This window comes from Erpetoichthys calabaricus, chromosome 16, assembly GCF_900747795.2.
Source record: "Erpetoichthys calabaricus chromosome 16, fErpCal1.3, whole genome shotgun sequence".
NCBI lineage: Eukaryota > Metazoa > Chordata > Cladistia > Polypteriformes > Polypteridae > Erpetoichthys > Erpetoichthys calabaricus.
In genome coordinates, this window is record NC_041409.2 from 94,835,206 (window position 1) to 94,848,489 (window position 13,284).

At 43.9% G+C, this 13,284-nt stretch overlaps 1 protein-coding gene across 1 annotated transcript in view; it reads right to left on the reverse strand.

Moving 5' to 3' along the window:
- The window catches only part of cdc42ep5 (CDC42 effector protein (Rho GTPase binding) 5), a 61,506-nt gene extending 51,416 nt beyond the window's left edge, over positions 1–10,090 (reverse strand). The window contains exon 1 of the mRNA XM_028821504.2: positions 9,975–10,090. The gene's annotated coding sequence lies outside the window, so the exon portion shown is untranslated. The remainder of the gene's footprint in view (positions 1–9,974) is intronic.
- Between the last annotated feature and the right edge of the window lie 3,194 nt (positions 10,091–13,284).

The window sequence follows — 13,284 nt, forward strand, 5'->3', positions numbered from 1 at the left end:
GTCTGCGGTAGGAGTGACGGAGGTGGGATTACATCAGGGATAGGCTCTGAGCCCTTTCTTATTTAAAATGGTGATGGACAGGTTGACAGACGAGATTAGACAGGAGTCCCCGTGGACTGTGATGTTTGCTGATGACATTGTGATCTGTAGCGATAGTAGGGAGCAGGTTGAGGAGACCCTGGAGAGGTGGAGATCTGCTCTAGAGAGGAGAGGAATGAAGGTCAGTAGGAACACCAAGACAGAATACATGTGTGTGAATGAGAGGGAGGTCAGTGGAATGGTGAGGATGAGGGGAGTAGAGTTGGTGAAGGTGGATGAGTTTAAATACTTGGGATCAACAGTACAGAGTAATGGGGACTGTGGAAGAGAGGTGAAGAAGAGAGTGCAGGCAGGGTGGAAAGGGTGGAGAAGAGTGTGAGGAGTGATTTGTGACAGATGGGTATCTGCAGGAGTGAAAGGGAAGGTCTACAGGACGGTAGTGAGACCAGCTATCCATATTACTAACCGAGAATGGTAAACCGGATGGCATGGACGCAGGGACACGGCGATGGAACCATGAGACGTACTGTGCAGGCGCGTACAGCGTGTGTCTCATAAACCGCACGCGAAGTCTTATCCACAGCGCGCGAAGGAGTCATGGCCCAAAAACGAAAGAGCTCAACTGACGTGAATGAGTAATGAAGCAACAACGCGCCCATGGCTAACGACTACCGACACAGCCACACAAATAAGAGTACTCTGCGCTGCAGCCCAGATTCAAACAGAAGAGGCTACGGAGGCCTCACGGGTCCATAAGGTACGGAAGGCGCAGGCTTCACCGTCATATTGTGAGTGGCACTACTGCGGAGTGAAGGCACAGGCGTCACCGCCATATTGTGAGTGGCACCACTGCGGAGTGAAGTAAACGCACGTCTGAAACTGCGGAAGCAAAGCAGGCACGGGTTCAAAACGAACGAGCTCGACTGACGGATAAACAAACAATGTATTTCAGGATACCCAACGCCGGGGGTAGGCGAGCGAAGTGAGCAGGGGGCGGAGCCCCCTTGTGTTATATGGGCTGGAGATGGTGGCACTGACCAGAAAACAGGAGACAGAGCTGGAGGTGGCAGAGTTAACGACGTTAAGATTTGTGTTTGGTGTGACGAGGATGGACAGGATTAGAAATGAGGACATTAGAGGGTCAGCTCAAGTTGGAAGGTTTGGAGACAGAGAGGCGAGATTGCGTTGGTTTGGACATGTGCAGAGGAGAGATGCTGGGTATACTGGGAGATGGGCGCTAAGGATAGAGCTGCCAGGGAAGAGGAAAAGAGGGAGGCCTAAGAGAAGGTTTATGGATGTGTTGAGAGAGGACATGCAGGTGATGGGTGTAACGGAACAAGATGGAGAAGACAGGATGATATGGAAGAAGGTGATCTGCTGTGGCAACCCCTAATGGGGTTAGCCAAAAGAAGAAGAGGAGGAGGTGGTAATGTTTTATTCTGAGTAATTTATCTTTATCATAGGGTTAGCTACTATCTGTGGTTTTGAGCATCCATGGTAGATCTTTGAATGTATCACCAGTGAATACTGAGGAACTCACAGTTCCACTCAGTTATAATGCAAAGTGACATACATATCACCAGGGTGTCATATATATTTTTGTCTTGCAGTGGTATGTGTTGCTCAGGTTCCCATCATGGCAGGAGTGAACATTTTGCTCACATGATTTTCTATAGTGCCTTTCCACAGTGCACATGCTCCCTAAGGGGTTTATATCTACTGCACATTTATTCACCCTGGCTGCCCTTATTCTTGAGGACGTGTTTAGCAGCACTTTCTCTAACTTGTTAATTACTCTTTCATGCCATAGGCGCCATGGCTAATTTCCATATTCTGGAATGGCCTTGAAATTGTTTCTCGACCTCACACCATTACTTCATTATTTTTGCAATCACCGTTTCCCAAGCCATTAGACGTTGCCATGACGTTTTGGGAGGTTTACAGAAGAAGAACATTTGCAATGCTAATTCTTAGTCAGGGTAGCTAATCCACAATGTAAATGCAATGAAGAAAAAAATGTAGAAATCCTGTCTCAAGGTTCAGGAAACGTGGAGTAGGAAATTAGGGCAAGAGAACCAAGAGCTGGGAGAGAATCAGCCAAACGCTCTCGAAGGAAAACTGCTGTTTGGGTTTTAATGACCTCAGTGTTATCAAAAAGGAATGTCCTGCCTGTCACAACCATCTCGGACTATTTTTAATTACATGAGAATGTGATAAATCAGCATAAAGTCAACATAAGGAGCATACTGTCCGCAAATGGAGGGGGAGCCTTGGCACTGTGCAGAAATAACAATTAACTACAGTGCCATGGTGTCACCTGGCATGTGTAACACCTTATTTGAATGTAATCTTTTAAAGGAACTGTATAATTATTGTTTTTAGTGTTACTTCTTCTACTACTACAGTTCATAATAAAATGTATCAGTACAAACAGCAAATAATTCATATATATTGATAATTAATGTTAAACACAAGAATTATTCCTACTAGCATGAATGACAATATATTGACTGAGTGGTAAATGAATTAATTACAATCCATTAATTCAAGTTAGTAATTACCAATAAGTCCAAACTATTGTCAAATTCACTCAATCCAATTCAAGGTCATGCTAATAGTAATAATCTCTCTATTATAATAAAAAAAATCCTGGGACGAGACGTGGCTTTTTCAGAGAGATATTTTCACGTCCCGCGAGACGAGACTTTGTGCCAAGAGATTTCACCACGCCCGGGGCCGGAAGTAAAATACAAAGAGTAGACGACAACGTAAAACGTCATAAAGAATTCAAAAACGGCGCGATAGACATGCAGAGCAGGTTAGAGATAATGGAAGTACAAAAAATCGATAGTCTCAAAAAAAATGATAGTAAAGATCACATTAGCGCAAAGAAACGGAAATTATTACTCGGTGAAATAACGGAACAGCGAAAAGAGATTGAATATATTGTTCGGATTTAAACTTTAAGTCAGAGACTTGTAGATCGTTTAATTCGTGTTGCCATCAGGGAAAAGTAGTGTTTCTTCCCAATGAAGAGGCGTATCCACAAGAATTAAAAGATTTGTTGTTTGGTGAAAGTGAAATCCCTCGGGAGAAAATTTCAAGCCCCGCGAGACAAGACTTTATGCAAAGAGATTTGGAAAAGTCCCGCCCACGTCTAAAACATTTACAACCACGCACATGGCTCAGTCGTTTCTCATTTGTGTGAATGCTATTGTCAGACACAGTTCATGTACAGAGAAAGAAACGTTATTCACTCACGGGCAGTTATACGTTGTGTTGTCACGATATAACTCCAAACACAGAATCAAAATTCAGTGCGATATTGATGATAAGGTAAAAGCGAAAAGAGATCAAATATATGGACATAAGTGATATGACAGCTTTATGTAGATATTGTTTGGCTTTAAACTTTAAGTCAGAGATTTGTAGATCATCTAATTCGTGTTGCCATCTGGGAAAAGTAGTGTTTCTTCCCAATGAAGAGGCGTATCCGCGAGAATTAAAAGATTTGTTGTTTGGTGAAAGTGAAATCCACATAAGTGAGCAGCAGAGACACAAAGTGTCTGTCGTGTAGCACAGGCAGGGGGGTTGGAGAGCGAAGCGAGCAGGGGGCAAAGCCCCCTAGTAATAATAATAATAATAATAATAACAATAACCGAAACCAGACTACAATCACTGCAGCCCTAGCTACAATGCAAGAACCAGTCTTAGTGTGGCTGCTGTTCTATTTCACCCAGGGTCATTTTCCAGGCTTATATTTATTCTCCTTTTTATTGTCATTTCTTTGGTTTTGTATTATTATTTTTCATGTTGTTTCTTTATAATTTTGGTATTATTGTTGTGTTATTTTTCATGTGTTTCTTTATAATTTTGGTATTATTGTTGTGTTTAAATATTATTTACTATACATGTATGGTGTATTTATGTTTCTTCATGGTTACATCTCTTGTGTTTTGCAGGTGGAATCACCAAGAGGCGGAGTCGCTGTGACATCACTGCCAAGGGACCGCCTCCCATCTTTATATTCAAGCTGAGGGTTACACTCCCTCAGAGGGTTATTGGTAGTTGTGGACCTCATCAGGTGAAGACTGATGATGGAAATTACAATTTTGTTCTCTTCCAGTTCGACTGGTTGCTGAAAAGGGACATTGTAATAGAAGCAGCAGCAGCAGCAGTAGAACTTCTAAGTGCTACAGTAATAAGATTATCCTAAGGACGCATTCAAGAGCTAACATTATGAAGAGCTGCAGCAAACGATTATGTTGATCTTCAGCCACTGGGGTGTCTGTACACTGATATTCCCCTAAATATGGTTTGCTAAGTATCTGCAGATAGTGATGACCATACCAGCCATTGCTAAACTTCTTGACCAATTAGTCAGGACTATAAGAATAAGAATGGAACAATACGACATAAGGCAAGCATAACACATTATTTGGACAATATAACAGTGAACTTTTTCAGTGAGGAATAAAACCAACTTCATTGGTTTCATTAATCACTCCCCAGTCCACACTGTGGAAACTCACACTTTCCGCCAGAACACAGAAATGTTTAGAAGTGGACCGCCTCCTAACCCAATTGTTGACGCCCCTTGACCCACCTCTTGATGCTGATTGGTCATTTGATTACATTCCGTGTTGGTATGATTAACGTATGGTCTTAAATTGAAATGCAATACACTCGGCCTGTCCACTGGTGCTGTGAGTGCTGTGCAGAGTGGAGGCAGGACCTCTGAGTTTTTCCCAATTCATTTTGGGGTTCATCAGTGGTCTATTCTGCTCCTACTCTGTTCAATGTTGGCATGGACTGGGTGTTGGGCGGGGTTGTGGGGTGTGAGGCATCTGTTGGTTAAGTGAAATTCACGGATCTTGACTTTGCTGACAATGCCGTGATCTTCGCTGAGTCAATGGAGGCTCTGATCGGAGGTGACTCTTCCTATGAAGTCTGTAAACGGATTGGGAGAGCATGGGGGGTCATGAGGTAGCTGGAAAGGGGTGTGTGGAGCTCCCGATATCTCTGCAGAAGGACGAAGGTCCAAGTCTTTAGAGTCCTGGTGCTTCCTGTCTTGCTATATGGTTGTGAGACATTGACTCCATCCAGTGACCTGAGATGAAGACTGGACTCCTTGCGTCTCTTCTTAGAATCCTTGAGTACCGCTGATTTGACTTTGTATTCCTCAGGGACTCCTGAATGAGGTACATGACCTGCATTGTGAGGGAGCATCAGTTATGTGGCGCGATTACCCGAGGGTGATCCAGCTCACAGGATGCTTATTGTTGGGGACCCGAGTGGCTGGACCAGGCCAAGGGGATGCCCACGTAACACCTGGCTACGGCAGAGAGATGGTCATTTCCGGTGGGTGGGACTGCCTGGGGGGCTGCCAACTGGGATCGTGAGCTGTTTTGTCGTGTGGTGGGTGCGGCAATGCACTGTACCAGTCCATACTCCCCAACCTGTCCTGACGTGACCTGATACTCGCAGCAGCCACTAAGTGACATGCAGTAGGTTTGCTGTGCTTTTAGTGATGACATGTAATCTGTGGAAATGAAATGCAAAATGCTTTTGTATTGCATTTTAAACTCACAAGAAAATTGTGTGCCATAGTGAAAAGTAATTGATCATTTGGTTGATATGTTCCTAATTATGGCACAATAAACCTGTGCCAAAATCAAACACTCCGCGTGCTTTGGCACTGCATTTCAACGTAGTTAACAGGTTGGATTGCATTAACTTTTGGCACAAATCATCTCCCATACTTCTGTCAGTCAGTCAGGCATTATCCAACCCGCTATATCCTAACACAGGGTCACGGGGGTCTACTGGAGCCAATGCCAGCCAGTACAGGGCACAAGACAGGAATAAATCCCGGGCAGGGCACCAGCCCACCGCAGTCCATACTTCTGTTACAGAGCTAAATAAAACAAGGGAACTTAACAAACATTTAAGCTAAAGTTTGGGCTCACAGTTCCAAAACTTTTCTACTTGATTTCATGTCCAGCGTCTTAACAGGTTTTGTGTTTTTCCACTTAGATTCTTGGAAACGTCCGTGCATTTCATCTAAAAATACACCGAGCAGAACACGAGTAATTGAAGGTGGCAGACAATTGGACATAATTTTAAGGGCCTTCAGGTTCACAAGCAGTTGACAAGATGCTGGCATCGTGTGCCAAACCGCCGGGACGGGACCCAAATGGAGCTGTGTGTACAGCTGCACATGGAAAACATCCGGTTTTACTCTGCGGAATGTGCAATTTGGAGTGAAAGACGCGCCAAAGCGCAGTGACCTCCGCCTTTTCTCTGGGCTGCGGAGGGCGATTTATTGCCTTGAACCGCAGAGAAAAACAGAGCGATGTCGAGCGGCTCACACACTCCATCACACTGACCTGATGACGAACACTCATTCGGGGGGACCCCGTGGGGACAAAGACCTCCTGAAAAACTGAGCTCCAAACTTCAGTTGTGAGTGTCAGCTTCTTTGGTGGTCTTCTTGTCTAAATAAGGGTAAGAAGAACTGGGATGGCTCGCTGGTTAGCCCTGCCACTTCACAGAGCCCACTCTCTTTATGTGAGAAGCTTACATGGGCTCCCTGTGCCTTGTGCTTCCTTTTCTCACATCCCAAAGACACGCATGTTAAATTGGACCAGGTGAACGAGTCCTAGGATAGATGGGCATCCCATCCAGGGTCTGTTCAGACCCCCTATCAGTTTAAAGTACACATGGTTGATACAATGCCACAAATTCTGTGTCTATCTACTGTGACTTACCAGAACCAGAACCAGTAACAGGCCGCCTGTAAACACAACAACAGTGGGGACATTCAAGTTAGAGGTGGGCACTGTGGCCCCCTAGTGGTTGGAGAATTGAACTACAAAGAATAAGGCGGCAGACTTAGTCCCCAGATCTCTCATCTGTGAGTCTAAGTGACTAAGAAATATGGAAACAATTGTACTGTACATAAATGACAGGCGCTATATAAAATCACTAAGCTCTCTGTTCGGTCGCTGAGTAAATCGCCAGAGCTGAAGGTGCTCACCATTACAGAAACATGGACCTGTAAAGAGGCCTGTGTTAGTGATAATGATGGAAAGGCGCTACATAAAAATCACAAAATCCACACTGTGTGACCTCAAAGAATCCCATCTCTCTACAGCCGTCACTTTCCAGAAATGGAGCATTTATACTAATTTACAAATACAGAAAGGATTGCAGAGCAAATTGTAATAGTGCACACCAGCAAAAGGAGCTATAGGAAATTAAAGGGATCCCAGTATGACAAGAGGCAAAAGACTGCAGCGGACTTGTAATAAACCGTTTGGAGGGCACGCTAAATGAGGAAAAGGAGCTACAGTATATATAGTCCGTCACTGGCCCATTGTGGAGGCCTGAGAAATTCATAGCACCCAACCTGAGGTCACGTTATAGGACTGGGGAACAGATGGCAGGGCACCTGCAAATTATGAAAAGGCGCTATATAAAATGAATACATGTAATGCCAGTTGAATATTTCTGGCTCACTGCATGACTTTGAGTGAACTCCCTACATGCGACTCAGCTCACTTTAGCAGAATTATACAAAAGACGTCGCTGTCTGTGGTAAGGCACCCTATGAAAAGGCACTACACAAAACAAGAAGGGTGCCAGTGCAGTAACCCTCCACCATTGCACCTGTCGGAGCTCACATTTTACAAGTGCTGAAAGACTGCACTGGAGCCCTAAATCAAATTATGACGTCGCTGACTATGAAAAGGCAATATACCAAATTACAGTAAAGACTTGCCAGTCGTCACAATTTGATCTTTCAGCTCACCAGTATACCGGACTGAGCTCACACTGCAGAAATAATGGAAAAGATTTCAAGCACCTTGAGATGACACTCATAATGAAAAGGTGATCCATAAAATCAGAAGGTTGCTACTTAATTATGAATTCCCAGCTCACCTTGTAACTATTTGGCAATGTAGGAACGTGGAACTGCCTGCAATGCATCCATAAAGAAGACTGAAAAGGCGCTCTATAAAATCAGAAGGTTGCTACTTAAGTATAAATTCCTGGTAACTCCTTACTCCGTGCGACTCTCCCTTGTAATTCCTCGTAACATTCTGTCTGTACTGGTCATGTAGGAATATGGAATTGACTGCGCTGCACCCGCAGAGAAGATTGAAATGATGCTTATTATGAAAAGGCGCTATATAAAATCAGAAGGTTGCTACGTAATTATAAATTCCCAGTAACTCCTTATTCTTTGTGACTCCTCCTTTCAATTATGCGTAAATCTTAGTTCTGACTGTACTGGTCATGTAGGAACGTGGAAATAACTGCAGTGCATCCATAAAGAAGATTGAAATGACGCTCACTATGAAAAGGCGCTATATAAAATGAGAAGATTGCTACTTAATTACAAATTCCTGGCTCACCTTGTAACCTTTGGTAATGTAGGAAAGTGGAAATGAGTGCAACACATCCATAGAGAAGATGGAAATGACACTCACTAGGAAAAGGCGATCTTTAAAATCAGAAGGTTGCTATGTAAATATAAATTCCCGGTAACTCCTTGTTCCTTGTGACTCCTCCTTGCATTTCCGTGTAACTCTTAGTTCTGACTGTACTAATCATGTAGGAACGTGGAAGTGGCTGCAACACATCCATAAAGAAGACTGAAAAGGCGCTCTATAAAATCAAAAGGTTGCTGCTTAATTATAAATTCCCAGCTCACCTTGTAACCCTTGGTAATGTAGGAACGTGGAAATGACTGCAACACATCCATAAAGAAGACAGAAATGACGCTCACCCTGAAAAGGCGCTCTATAAAATCAGAAGGTTGCTGTTTATTTATTAAATTCCTGGCTCACCCTATCACTCATATTGCAAATTACTACACTGCACTCCTAAAGGAAGTCAAAATCAGACCCACTATGAAAAGGCGCTATATAAAATCAGAACATTGCTACTTTATAACTTTTAGTTCTTTATAATTGTATAACTTTTAGTTCTGGCTGTGCTTGCAGTGTACAGAGATGGAAATGTGCCGCACCCATACAGAAGACTGAAGTGATGCCCGCTGTAGAAAATGTGCTCTATATAATCCAAAAGTGCTACTTTATATCCGTTTCCTTCTGATTGTGTACTTGCATTAAAGAAATATGGAAATATCTGCACTGTACCCATAGAGGAGATTGAAATGACACTCACTATGAAAGGCGCTATAAATGACAAGCCTGTCAGTTCAATCCCCACCGTATGGCCCTGAGAGAGTCTGACTCTGCCAGTTTTGAGCTGTGCCAGAGCTCTGAGCCCGTACCCTCAGAGAGGCGCTGCACAAAAACTGAATTGATGCAGCTGTGCAGACAGTGTAAAAATCTGAAAAGCATGAGACTGTATTTTTAAATTAACTTATGACAACACTCGCTTTATAATGGTATGGCTGCCTGCTGATCCTGTGCCTCAGACTCCCTCTGTGGTCCTAAGGACTTAAGTCTGTTGAGGGTGTCCATATTCTAGAGAAGAAACAGCGAACCAGTGAAGATGGTGCTCTTGTGAAAGGTGCTATATTAATAGAAGAACTGATGGAATAGCAGGGCGTGTGGCCTAGCAGCCTTTAAGGCATGGAACTCTCAGCCATGAGGATGTTGGCACAAAGCTCACGGTGTAACCCTGAGTGAGTCACTTCATTTGCTAGAGCCCCCACTTACGAGAAGAGGAAACAACTTCATTGAGTGGTTTGTCACTTTGGATCAGAGTGCCGTCAGCTAAATAAACAAATGGAACTCGGCTTTCAAGCCCGCAAGTAACTGAGATGTTGCAACACGACCCGGCAGGTGAGACACCTAACTGTCCCATCACGACTGAGTCACCCACACAACAGACGGCACATGCAAGCCAGAGGAACGTGAAGTCACCGGCTGACGGCGACGCGGGCACACGGCACTCACCTGGCATCAGAACTCCAGCCACATCTGTGTCACTCCGTCACCAGCTGCTGTCTCACTGCTCCGACTTTGGAGTCTCTAGATTAAGCTTAAACAGGAAATTCTTGAAGTCAGCGTCATACAGGAAGAGAGGGAGGGAGGGAGGGAGGGAGGGAGGGGGGAAGAACCAAAGAATGAGAAAGAACAGTGTTGGGGGGGGGGATTAAAGGGGGGACAGGCAAAGGGGGGTTTAGAGGGCAGTGAAATGGCAGATGGCTGGAGGGGGATAAAGTGAAAAAGAAGTGAGGATAGTGAGCCAAGGGGAAAAAAAAAAAGTAAAGGGAGGTGTGCACATCAGGGCAGTGTGAGGAGGAGGAGGAGAAGCAAGTGGGGATCAGGGCCAAAGAGCCAAAAAAAATGGGGGGGGGGGGGTTTAAAATAGATACAATGTACACAAGTGTGTGTGTGTTAAGTCAAAAGAAAAAGTCCATCCCTTCAGCTTTTCCATTAAATTTGTGCTGTATATAGCGCCTTTCACAGGAAAGATACAGCCACATTTGAGTAGGCCGTGTGTACGCATGTAGTGTGCTACCTCTAGTATACTGAACGATTTCTGGGGACGAAGTTTTCACACGGCTGGCATGGTGACTCAGCGTTTACTGCACGAGGACTCTCTGGCTGGTCACGCCGTGTCTTTTGGGGTTTCTCCCTGAGGTGGACCACCGTCTCCATTCCAGACTGTGCCAATGACTTTCACATCTAAACAAGCAAGTAAAGTAACTGAGCTGAAGGAGTAAAGTGGACCACTTGTCACAGTGTCACAACATCATATTTTGGCTGTCTGTCTAGTTTAGAAGCTACTTCGCAGATATACTGTCCAAGATATTATGACGTCACCCTGAAGAGGGACACAAATGGCTGCATTTTTCATGGACCTGCAGTTCATTCCTGCCTTGGAACCCTAACCGTAACCACTCTGTCTGACTGTGAATTGGATTACGCAGGTCTGATAATGTTAATAATGTTGGTTATGCTTATTGCCTCAAACCGGTTTTCTTTCCTGAGGTTGCACAAAGCACCATGCCACCGCCATTCCTTTTCCAGGACAGACTTGCTGGAGAAATGCGAGCCTGGTGGCTACAAATTGAATGAGCCGGACTAATATTTACATTTCAATTGGGTCAAAGATATCTTCTTCTTTTGCAGTCATCGGGGATGTCACTTTCATTTTTACGTAGGTGGAGTAGAAGTGGCTGCAAAGCCCACTTATGTCACGGTAGCAGCAAGGACAGGTGCCTCAGACAAGTCTGCGGGCAGCCGTCCCCCCATCGTGATGCGGCACAGATTTCAGTGTCGGGAAGTGGTTTTCAACTTCCTCCCACTGTGCTCTGCGACAGACTCCCTCTGGTTAGACATTCAACACCTTGCTGCACAGAGATGCGCTCATGCAAGTGACACACTGGTGACAATTGCCGCTCGACTTCCAGTGTCAAAAGAATATTACAGCAGAAAACTTGGTGAGAGCTCAGAATGTCCGCATTCTTGTACGTGATCCCACCCTGGTTATGTGACAGGTAGCAGGGCACACACTCAAAATCCTTCACTCTGAGCTTGTCTCGAAATTTCAAATTCTGATGAGAGTAGGTTAGACACACACACAATGTGAGAACACACACACACTGCACACAGAGGTCACAACAACTGACCTGGACCTCCAGGGCCCAGCAGGACGGACTGATGTGATTGTTTTTGGTTAATCTCAAGTTTTTCGTTTAATTTAAGACTGTGTCTTCAGAGGGAACATTTTCCAAAGCTTGATTGGGTTGATTCCATCATTAAGGTTTGGGCTATGCTTTACAGCTGGACGCTGTGAGCCCTGACACTAGGCCTCGCTATTTGTCTGAGGATGAAGAAGAGATGGAAGGAGAGATTTGAAAACCTGTTGAATGATGACAATCCAAGAGTAGGATTTAGGGATGGAGTCACACACATGAAAGTACCAAGAATAAGGAGGGAAGAAGTAAAGGAGGCACCAAAAAAAATTAAGAATGGAAAATCAACAGGACTGGATGGAGGACCACTGGAATTGTGGAAAGCTTAGGAGCAGAGGAGTAGCTGTGTTATGGGATCCATGAACAGGAGAGTGTACCAGAGGAAATACTGGGATTGTACCCCTTTATAAGGAGAAGGTCGATATTCAGGATTTTGGAAACTATAGACGGATATAGTTGATGTCTCTCTCAATGGGAAAGAGTTATAGAGAAGAGGCTTAGGGAAGAGAAAACCAAAGGAGAGGAGCAGTTTGGCTTTATACAAACAAACAATGCAGTCTTTAGCAAATAGCAAACATGTTGTACCATTTAATGTTAAACATTTGAAAAGAATTCAACGTTTAAGAAAATGAGTTTGCTTTTGTGGTGTATGGTATCCTACGGGTGTGCCAGCTTATCGAATACAACCCACCCTAAATTATCTCCCATAACCTCACAAAACCTCTGTTAACTCTGTTTACGTTTTTATTCCCTTGCTGTGCAAAGGTATGCAGTTCACCTATGGTAAAAAGGGGCGTGTCCTTATGTAAATTTTGCACCTTCGGTGTTACTGAAACAGCGCTTTACCGTTTTACATTTTACTGTTGGTTACCTTCGCTATTTAACACTGGAAAATTAACAGCCATTTTTTTCAGTGTAACCGTAATGAATGAGTAAACATTATCTCGCATTTTCTGAAGTTAGAATAATATCGATTTTACAGAACTTGTCTGCAAGAAATAATGAAAAGTATTGTTTAAAATATACAGGTCATTTTCAGTAGAACATAAGGTAACTTTCCCTTTTTTTTCGCCAGTCACATTATTTTTTTACCATTCAATTTTTAGACATTTTTTATATTGTAGATGAAGTGACTTTTTTGTGGTCACAAAGTCCTAGTAGTGGAATTTAAACCCACAGCCTCAGGGTTTGGAGTCCAAGGCCTTCACCGTTACGCCACACTGCCTGTTCAGTCCTGGAGAAAGACAATGGCTGCAATTTTTTTTCTTTCCAACCATTCCATTCATTTGTTTTCAAACCTGCTTATCCAGGGCAGGTTGATGGGGCCACTGGAGCCCACCTCAGCAAGAGTGAACTCACAGAGACACACACACACACAGTCCAATGTAATAACGCCAACATGTCTTACCTGCGCCATTTTCTGAATTAGAAGCCAATCCGTGCAAGTAACGAAACATCTAAAACTGTATGGCTCTCCAGGGCTGAGCCTGAGCACAGTACAGATTTACATAAAAAAAATACTTAAAAACAAAAGCTACCGGTATATCAAGACAGTTGAATCA